Below are 11,043 nucleotides of genomic sequence, written 5' to 3' on the forward strand. Positions count from 1 at the left end.
AAACAGCACTTACCTGTAGGTTTGAACGGAATTCCGAGTTCGTAAATACAAAGCCTAGTTTAGGCGGCCACTCAAACCACCTTCCGCTCTTCTCTGCAGGTAATATCATACGGGCACCTTACAACCGGATGTGCACAAAGAATCGTGACGTGGTACGCATGGTTGTCACCGCCGAGGTTTTCCTTTTTTCAGCGCGTTTGCGCCATTATTTGTATAGCTACGGTAAAGACGTACACGCTTGCACATGTAGCACATGTTACCCTCTTAAAATACCGTACATTATTTAGCTAACCGGAGACATTGTACAAATATTCCATGGTACATACACTGTGTACAGCGGTGACTTACAAGACTTTGTATTTATTTTTAAAGGCAGGGCCTATGAGCAATAGAAATTCTCTCAAAAAGAAAAAAAAAATCATAATTTTTTGGTGCATTTTAAATCAGTTTTTTTTTTCTTTTGAGTGCTTTTATATTTTATTTAAATGTATTTCTTTATTGCAGAAATAGTAAAGTTTTTTTTATGTAGTGCGTGAAAATTAGGTAGGCCTAATGCTTCATTCTGGAGTGGTTTTGTCTTTTTATTTGATTTGTGTATAACGCCGTATTCTGTTTATAGCTGCATAGATTATATAACAAAAATCGTGTAAAAAAGCACGTCAGCTGTCTTCCGGGACATAAACGGCCCCTGGCCCCGGGATCACAAAGCGACCTTTGTCAAAATTTCCATCATTAAACTTGATATCTTCCTGTCCTTTGTTTAGGCTGAAATTTGTGTAGAATAACTTGCCGGAATTTATACTGTCAAGGAATATTTTTGACCTTGTTACGTAAGAAGTAACAATTTTCAAGTAATTTCAAATTTTGACTTAAGTCTCAGATATCTTGGTGATCCCAGGGCCTGAGCCACCTCAAGGACCTAAGTCTAGATTTCAGCGGCTTCCTACAATTTTAGCCACCACAAATTATCTAAAGCCGCGTCCCAGGTTACATGTACATCTCAGAACACAGGACTTCCACTATTATCTTCCCCTAGATTCCCATTTGCAGCTATACAGCCAAGGTCCGCTTACATATATGTAGCATCTCCAGCTTACACCATATTCCTCCTAATTATCATCCAAAAGTGGCATAAAAAACGCACATCTGACTAGCAGAAAGACCAGAATTTCCGGGGCCTATGAGGCCCCTAGACACGGTTATTTAGTTTTGATTACGCCTAATTACCATCCAAAAGTGGCATAAAAAAACGCACATCTGGCTAGCGGAAAGGCTAGAATTTCCGGGGCCTATGAGGCCCCTAGACACGGCTATTTTGTTTTGATGGCTGTTAAGTTTTCTTCCTGAAGACCCCAAAAGGCTTGTGTATCTTGCCATTATTTTAGTATACAGTATAGTATACTTCGTCTCTGCAGCCGCACCCCCCCCCCCCCAACCACCTGAGCCATCCACCCAACCACGTCAAACAACATCCAGATAAATCTTATTTATTTTGGCGTTAACGGTGTTTCACGCAACAATGGAGAATATATCTGGTATATAATGGTGAAAGGAAACCGGACAGAGCCCAAGGGAAACCACCTGAAATAATTTATTGTTTCACACTTTGCTGGTCATCATAATTTTCAGCAATACTTGTAATCTCGCCTTACAGAGTCTTAAGCACTCGTCCATTGCTTATATTAGCAAACCCTGATCACGTGTTACATGGTTATACCATTTCCCAATATTTACTTATGAACGATATAAAATCCGGGTTTATTACCTGCCAATAAAAAAAATTGGGGCGTATTAAGTGGTGTAGGCCTATAAATCGGCCGTGATCAGTCTGGGATAATACCGCATGACTAATTTATTCCATAATATTGGATGAGGTGTTAGGCCCAATACTTCCCAGATTAGACGACGGCAAAGCACTGCCGGGGTTTACGTGTAATGTGGAGAGTAAAGTCACACCTATTTACAAGAGTGACACCTAATTACAGGATGAGGAGTAAAATCAAATCTATTTATACCAGTGACACCTAGCCTACATGCAGGATGGAAAATAAAATAAGATCTACTTACAGCAGTGACTCCTACATACAGGGTGGAGAGTACAATAAGATCTACTTACAGCAGTGACATATACATACAGGATGGAGAGTAAAATAAGATCTACTTACAACAGTGACACCTACATACAAGGTTGAGAGTAAAATCAGATCTACTGATACCAGTGACACCTACATACAGGGTTGAGAGTAAAATTAGATCTACTTATACCAGTGACACCTACATACAGGGTGAAGAGTAAAATCATATCTACTTATACCAGTGACACCTACATACAGGGTTGAGAGTAAAATTAGATCTACTTATACCAGTGACACCTACATACAGGGTTGAGAGTAAAATTAGATCTATTCATACCAGTGACACCTACATACAGGGTTGAGAGTAAAATTAGATCTATTCATACCAGTGACACCTACATACAGGGTTGAGAGTAAAATTAGATCTAGTTATACCAGTGACACCTACATACAGAGTGGAGAGTAAAATCAGATCTACTGATACCAGTGACACCTACATACAGGGTTGAGAGTAAAATTAGATCTACTTATACCAGTGACACCTACATACAGGGTGGAGAGTAAAATCAGACCTTCTCATACCAGTGACACCTAGATACAGGGTTGAGAGTAAAATTAGATCTACTTATACCAGTGACACCTACATACAGGGTTGAGAGTAAAATTAGATCTATTCATACCAGTGACACCTACATACAGGGTGGAGATTAAAATCAGACCTACTTATACCAGTGACACCTACATACAGGGTAGAGAGTAAAATCAGATCTACTTATACCAGTGACACCTATATAAAGGGTGGAGAGTAAAATCAGATCTACGTACACCAGCAACATCTGTATACAGGGTGGAGGGTAAAATCAGACGTACGTATACCAGTGACACCTACATACAGGGTTGAGAGTAAAATTAGATCTACTTATACCAGTGACACCTACATACAGGGTGGAGAGTAAAATCAGGCATACTTACAGGAGTGACACCTACATACATGGTAGAGAGTAAAATCAGATCTACTTACAGCAGTGACACATACATACAGGGTGGAGAGTAAAATCATATCTACTTACAGCAGTGACACCTACATACAGGGTGGAGAGTAAAATCAGACCTACTTACCCCAGTGGCACCTGCATACAGGCTACAGAGTAAAATCAGATCTGCTTGTAAACAATGAAAACAATGCAAAGTAAGCAGACCCCAGGACACATAGTCCACCAGCATAGTTCTGCGGATATGTACACATGCTCACCACAAAAGGCCACAGTATGCAGAATAATTTATTTTTAATTAAATCATACAAATGTGTCTTGGGATATTTGTAAATTGAGATGGAGATCGGTGTAAACAGCCGAATCTCCGTATTTTGTCCGTGTACAAGCTTACGGCATAAAACGCACAAGTTATATTATTACAAAAACTAGTGCAAATATAGGGATTCGTATTAAACCGAAATATTTCTCACAGCTTGCATAAATTCACATAAGTTAAAGAAATGCTCATGTTTGAACTAAGCTAAAAGCATTCCTCAAAACATGGAGCTAAATGAGCCAAAGGCTTATTTTTGCATATTCCTAAAGTTAAAAACATTGCAGGACATTGAAACTGTCACACCTGAAGGCTAAATACACTTTGATTACTTTTCCAGAAAGAATTTCTTACCTATAAGCTATATTTCTCATTTTTTATTTTTAAATCGTCTCAAATGCCTATCTGTTTGGGGTTAAATCCAGTTTGTTTTCACCGCCAGTACTCTAATCACGTGACCAAAGAGTTTACTGATGATTGGCTCAGAGGAGATTATGAATAGGCACAAGGACGCACAGGAGTAATTGGTGTCCAAGAGAATGAGGACCTATTAAACGTTCGGCAGCAGGACGTTGACGTCATTTCCCAGCCCATCATGATGACGTCACATTAAAGACAGTATGACATTACGACAGAAATTGATACACTGCAATGTTGTAGACACTACAATCTATTCTTGATGTAACGATGACTCGAGGTCCTGTTTCACACTAGCGCCACCTCACGGGATTAAAAATTATGCCGCCTCCCCATTAGTGTTTAAAATGGTTTATAGAAACGTATGAGGGTTCTTGTAATTCATATATATCTGCACGAGGATGAGAATGACGTTTAAAATGAGAACAATGCAATCTGAGCACTTTGGGATAATATACAGAAACCATTTTCTTCTTTTCCAAACACATTGACGTTACTGATCGCTTGTTATCGAGATCTTCTGGACCATGTTCGGGATTTACTTATCTATCTGATTGTTGTTTAACCCCATATAACACAAAATTCTTTGAGCAATATTCTATCAGACATTAAGCCTCAAAATTCTTTTGGCACACTAATGCTTTCAGCTATACCCATGAATGCAAAATTCTGTTGGCACACTAATGCTGTCAGCTATACCCATGGATGCAAAATTCTGTTGGCACACTAATGCTATCAGCTATACCCATGGATGCAAAATTCTGTTGGCACACTAATGCTGTCAGCTATACCCATGGATACAAAATTCTGTTGGCACACTAATGCTGTCAGCTATACCCATGGATGCAAAATTATTTTGACACCCTAGTGCCGTCAGCCAGACCTATATATCTTCAAATTGTTTTGTAGAGCGTCCTCTTCGGGACCGGTAGATCCAGGATCAATCCTTGATTGAGTCACACCTAGTCACACCTAAGACTTTAAAAGAGGAACTTTCTCTCTTGGCGTTCAGCATGAAGGGGATAGTGCAACGACTGGTTGATCCGTATCAGTATAATGGCTCGGGCGGGGCGGCTCACTTGCCTTCGGTAAGTCGTCTTAGTGAAGCAGCACTAAATAAAAGAGCGGTGGAAATCCGTCCTGCAACAAGGAGGCACATTACACGTACATGCACCCTAATGATTCCTTCGTCGTCATATGACTGAAAAATTGTTGAGTACGACGTTAAACCCCAAGCACTCACTCACTCAAATTGTTTTTGTAATATATTGCTCTTTAATATAGTTTTTACCGCGTAAGTCCATCGCAATTGATTAAAGCTTCGAGTTTCTTTCACAGTATCACTGTAAGACATACCTGATCAACATTCTTTTGACACAATAACACGTCAAGCACAAAGCTTCAAGGTTCTTTTAAAACAGAACACATTGACTGGTTTGATTTCAGAAGATTATTTAGTCACAGTAACACTGCCAAATATATTAGGCAACTCAAAGGATTTCTTCTGGACACGGTGAGACTGTAAGATAAACATATATAGTGCATTTAAGATTCCTTTGACACACAGATACCGTCAAACATATCAAGTCAAGTTCCCTTGATACATTCATAATGCCAAACATTATGTTTCAAGGTTCTACTGACATAACAGCGCTAAGAGATAGAGCTCCAGTGTTCTTTTGCAGTAAGAATCTCTTCAACATTCTAAAAGTTGGGCGCAGTAACATCAAAAGACATAAGCTGATCTGCAGCGTTGGGAGTGTTTTTATACAGGAGCCAAAAATACATGGCAGATAAAAGATGCAATAATACTGTCAAAGAGCTTCGCCAGAAACCCCCAAAGTGTAAATAAAGTCAAATGAAATGTTTTTACAAAAGATATCTTCCGCGCAACTAATAAAGTTTTACAGGAAAATACGGGTAACTTCTCCGACACAACTACAACGTATTGTTTCCTTTATAGTTTCATATTCGGTGTGAAACTCTTTGGTGAAATTAATTTTATAAAGTCTGAAACCCCCATGGCGTGATGTAAAAAAGGGATTGTCTTTTACGATCGCCAATAGACATTCTGCGCCTTTGTGATAAACAAAATGTTTCTGAAAATTTGGTTGGACAAAACTGGACCAAAGATGCTAAAACCGCCTTTGTCCTCCAAAAACTAATTTTTAAATGAGTGTTTTGCGCCATACGCAAGAATATTTTACTTATACTACGGCGTCCAGCATTATATTTGTAGGGCACCGGATAGAATCCCTGGGAAACTCACGAATATCCTCAGGTTGCCGAAATAATCCGTTGTTAATGTATTGGACTGAGGTCACCATATACACTGAATTCTATTTACCATTTGCTCCTCTCAGTATACGATGATGTACGTTTTTATGTCATGTTACACTTGTCCTCATTCTTAATGACATTTAATCATGCAAATATTCTCCGTCTGCAAGAAACTCAAAGTCACAAAGGTACAAATGTACCACGGAAATAGGTTTATCTAAACAGTCTACCGTGTTGTTTAAACAGGGGAACTAACTCTGATGGTGGTTGGCCTCAGCACTTGATAGGCGTGTGTGTGTCTTGCTCGTCATGTAGGTTTTCATCAGGACTCTTTTTCCAGTCCAGGATGCTGCTGACCAATAGTGATCAGTTATCCACTAAAACCTAAAATCTTACAGGTTTTAGGAAAACTCAAAAATGAAGTATACATAAGATGGAAAGTCGGAGAAAGTTAATTGTAAACATCGTCTTAAACATTTTTCCCATTTTTCTTTACCTACTATACGGTAGGTATTCGGGACCACCTTCTGGTATGCTAGTGTATCGTCTTTGCATAAAAAAGTCCTAAATAGGGATGTGATTTATGTCCAATAAATATATTTGAGCTTGAATTGTGTGTTTTCTCCTGACAAACGTTTAAAAGGCGTATTTTAATCATATTTATAATATATTCCTTACTAATATCCTGATTCAGATTTAACGCATTCGTTTAGATATAAACAACAATTTTACATTCCAAACAATCTATTAGACCAGCATCACATCATAAAATGGAACTTTCCTATGCACTAAAAGGTGGTCCCAATTACCCCCCATACAAACAATATTTTAAAATGTTCCTTTCTCTGTAATGAAAAATTTAAAAAATATTTAAGACCAAGCTTACAAAGAACTTTTCACACCTTTTCAACCGAAATTTGCATGATTTTTAATAAATTCAACGACAGATACATGTAATGGATTTTATGCCATGTCACAACAATGCATATTATCTAATCTGTACAGGTTATGCCATGTCACAAGAATGCATATTACCTTATCTGTACAGGTTACGCCATGTCACAAGAATGTATGTTATCTGATCTGTATAGGTTACGCCATGTCACAAAAATGTATGTTATCTGATCTGTACATGCTACGCGATTTCACAAGAATGTGTGTTATTTGATCTGTATATTTTATGCCATGTCACAAGAATGCATGTTATCTGATCTGTATATTTTATGCCATGTCACAAGAATGCACGTTATTTGATCTGTATATTTTATGCAATGTCACAAGAATGCATGTTATCTGATCTGTACATTTTATGCCATGTCACAAGAATGCATGTTATCTGATCTGTGCAGGTTATGCCATGTCACAGAAAGGCATGCTATCTGATCTGTACAGATTATGCCATGTCATAGATAGGCATGTTATCTGATCTGTAAAGGTTAAGCCATTTCACAAGAATGCATGTTATCTGATCTGTACAGGTTATGCCATGTCACAAAAATGCATGTTATCTGTTCTGTACATTTTATGACATGTCACAAGAATGCATGTTATCTGATCTGCACAGGTTATGACATGTCACAAGAATGCACGTTATTTGATCTGTATAGGTTATACCTTGTCACAAGAATGCATGTTATCTGATCTGTACCGGTTACGCCATGTCACAAGAATGCATGTTATCTGATCTGTACAGGTTACGCCATGTCACAAGAATGCATGTTATCTGATCTGTGCAGGTTACGCCATGTCACAAGAATGCATGTTATCTAATCTGTACAGGTTACGCCATTTCACAAGAATGCATGTTATCGGATCTGTACATTTTATGCCATGTCACAAGAATGCAAGTTATCTGATCTGTACATTTTTTGCCATCTCACAAAAATGCATGTTATCTCACTGTACAGGTTATTTTATAACTTCTCCCCACAACTCGTGCTAGTCCTTAAAGTCTTATAAATTATGGTTTCAAACCGCATCTAAAATTATACATTGCTGCTCGAGGATGTTGAGGATTTCGAATGTGTTAAATATATCTCAAACCGAAAGCCCAGTAAATAATACATATAATACAGTACGCAAATAGTAAATCGTGGTACCACTTGGACAAAATAAAATAATATACTTTCTACCTTGTTAGCACAAATTGGACACACCAAAGCATATGTGCTGCCTACCTGGTTAGCACAAAATGGACACACCAAGTATATGTACTATCTACCTGGTTAGCACAAATTGGACACACCACGTATATGCATTTTCTACCTGGTTAGCACAAATTGGACACACCAAAGCATATGCACTGCCTACCTGGTTAGCACAAATTGAACACACTAAGTATATGTACTACCTACCTGCTTAGCACAAAGTGGACACACCAAAGCATATGTGCTGCCTACCTCGTTAGCACACACTGAACACACCAAGTATATGTCCTATCCACCTGGTTAGCATAAACTGGACACACCAAAGTATATGTACTATCTATCTGGTTAGCACAAATTGGACACACCAAAGCATATGTGCTGCCTACCTCTTTAGCACACACTGAACACACAAAGTATATGTCCTATCTACCTGGTTAGCATAAACTGGACACACCAAAGTATATGTACTATCTATCTGGTTAGCACAAATTGGACACACCACGTATATGCACTTTCTACCTGGTTAGCACAAATTGGACACACCACATATATGCACTTTCTACCTGGTTAGCACAAATTGGACACACCACGTACATGCACTTTCTACCTGGTTAGCACAAATTAGACACACCAAAGCATATGTGCTGCCTACCTGGTTAGCACAAACTGAACACACCAAGTATATGTCCTATCTACCTGGTTAGCACAAATTGGACACACTAAGTATATGTATTATCTACCTCGTTAGCACAAACTGAACACACCAAGTATATGTCCTATCTACCTGGTTAGCACAAACTGGACACACCAAAGTATATGTACTATCTACCTCGTTAGCACAAATTGGACACACTAAGTATATGTACTATCTACCTCGTGAGCACAAAGTGGACACACCAAAAGTATATGCACTATCTACCTGGTTAGCACAAACTGGACACACCAAAGCATATGTGCTGCCTACCTCGTTAGCACAAACTGAACACACCAAGTATATATCCTATCTACCTGGTTAGCACAAATCGGACACACCAAAGTATATGTACTATCTACCTGGTTAGCACAAGTTGGACACACCAAGTATATGTACTATCTACCTGGTTAGCACAAATTGGACACACCAAATATATGTACCATCTACCTCGTGAGCACAAAGTGGACACACCAAATTATATGTACTATCTACCTGTTTAGCACAAACTGGACACACCAAAGTATATGTCTTATCTACCTGGTTAGCACAAACTGGACACACCAAAGTATGTGTACTATCTACCTGGTTATCACAAATTGGACACAGCAAGTATATGTGCTGCTTACCTGGTTAGAACAAATTGGACACCAGAAGTACATGTACTATCTACCTGGTTAGCACAAACTGGACATACCAAGTATATGTACTGTCTATCTCGTTAGCACAAATTGGACACACCAAATTATATGCACTATCCACCTCGTTAGCACAAATTGGACACACCAAAGCATATGTGCTGCCTACCTCGTTAGCACAAACTGAACACACCATGTATATGTACTATCTACCTGGTTAGCACAAATTAGACACACCAAAGTATAAGCACTATCTACCTGGTTAGCACAAATTAGACACACCAAAGCATATGTGCTGCCTACCTGGTTAGCACAAATTGGACACACCAAGTATATGTACTATCTACCTGGTTAGCACAAATTGGACACACCAAAGCATATGTGCTGCCTACCTCGTTAGCACAAACTGAACACATCAAGTATATGTTCTATCTACCTGGTTAGCACAAATCGGACACACCAAAGTATATGTACTATCTACCTCGTTAGCACAAATCGGACACACCAAGTATATGTACAATCTACCTGGTTAGCACAAACTGGACACACCAAGTATATGCACTATCTACTTGGTCAGCACAAACTGGACACACCAAGTATATGTATTATCTTCCTGTTTAGTACTAACTGAACACACTAAGTATATGTACTATCTAACTGGTAGGCACAAATTGGGCACACCACGCACCATGTAGCATGTTGGTATAGACACACACCTAGTATCTTCTAGAGTGATGACTCAGACTGGAAACACGATATTCTCATTTAAAGCGTAAGCGGAGGCCTCCATGACCCAGGTGGGTAGTGTGCAAGCACGACCCAATGACCCATGCTTTTCACTAGCTCATGCTGGCTTTCTCTCCGACAGTACGTGGGAAGATCTGTGAGGAACTTGGGGATGGTGGTGGTTTTCCCCAGGGGTTCTGCTCGGATTCCTCTCAGCATAACGCTGGCGGCCGTCGTATAAGTGAAATATTCTTGAGGACGGCATAAAACACCAAACAAATAAATAAATAAAGAGCTAAAACAAATCGAATGCAAAAACCACAAACGCATATCTTCAAAATGCCGTGGATTAAAACTTCACAAATCACTATATAACCCACGTAGAATTATGGATAGTCTGCTCGCTCTCTTATTAAACATGTGACATTTGGAGACATTTTGTTTCTGAACATTGGCATGACTGGAGTTAATAATTATCTTTTGGGCGTTATTTTGCTCCATTGACCTCCTATAACCTCAGATTTTCAGTTTTCCCAACAATGCCTACACTTTCATGTATGCATTTCAAGTTCGGTGATTTCCAGCTGATAGAGACATAAAACTTGACACCACTATAGCCCTTGGTTGATAAGATCCCTAGTTCGTATCCAGCAGCAGGGATTAGTCAAACGAAGGCTTTTGTCAAGAGGTTCTATTGTATACCAAAAACCCCTTAATATTCTTTAGTGCCTAAACTAAAACAGCCCTCAATCACGTAAATA

The sequence above is a fragment of the Liolophura sinensis genome, chromosome 3 (genome assembly GCF_032854445.1).
Source record: "Liolophura sinensis isolate JHLJ2023 chromosome 3, CUHK_Ljap_v2, whole genome shotgun sequence".
Lineage (NCBI taxonomy): Eukaryota > Metazoa > Mollusca > Polyplacophora > Chitonida > Chitonidae > Liolophura > Liolophura sinensis.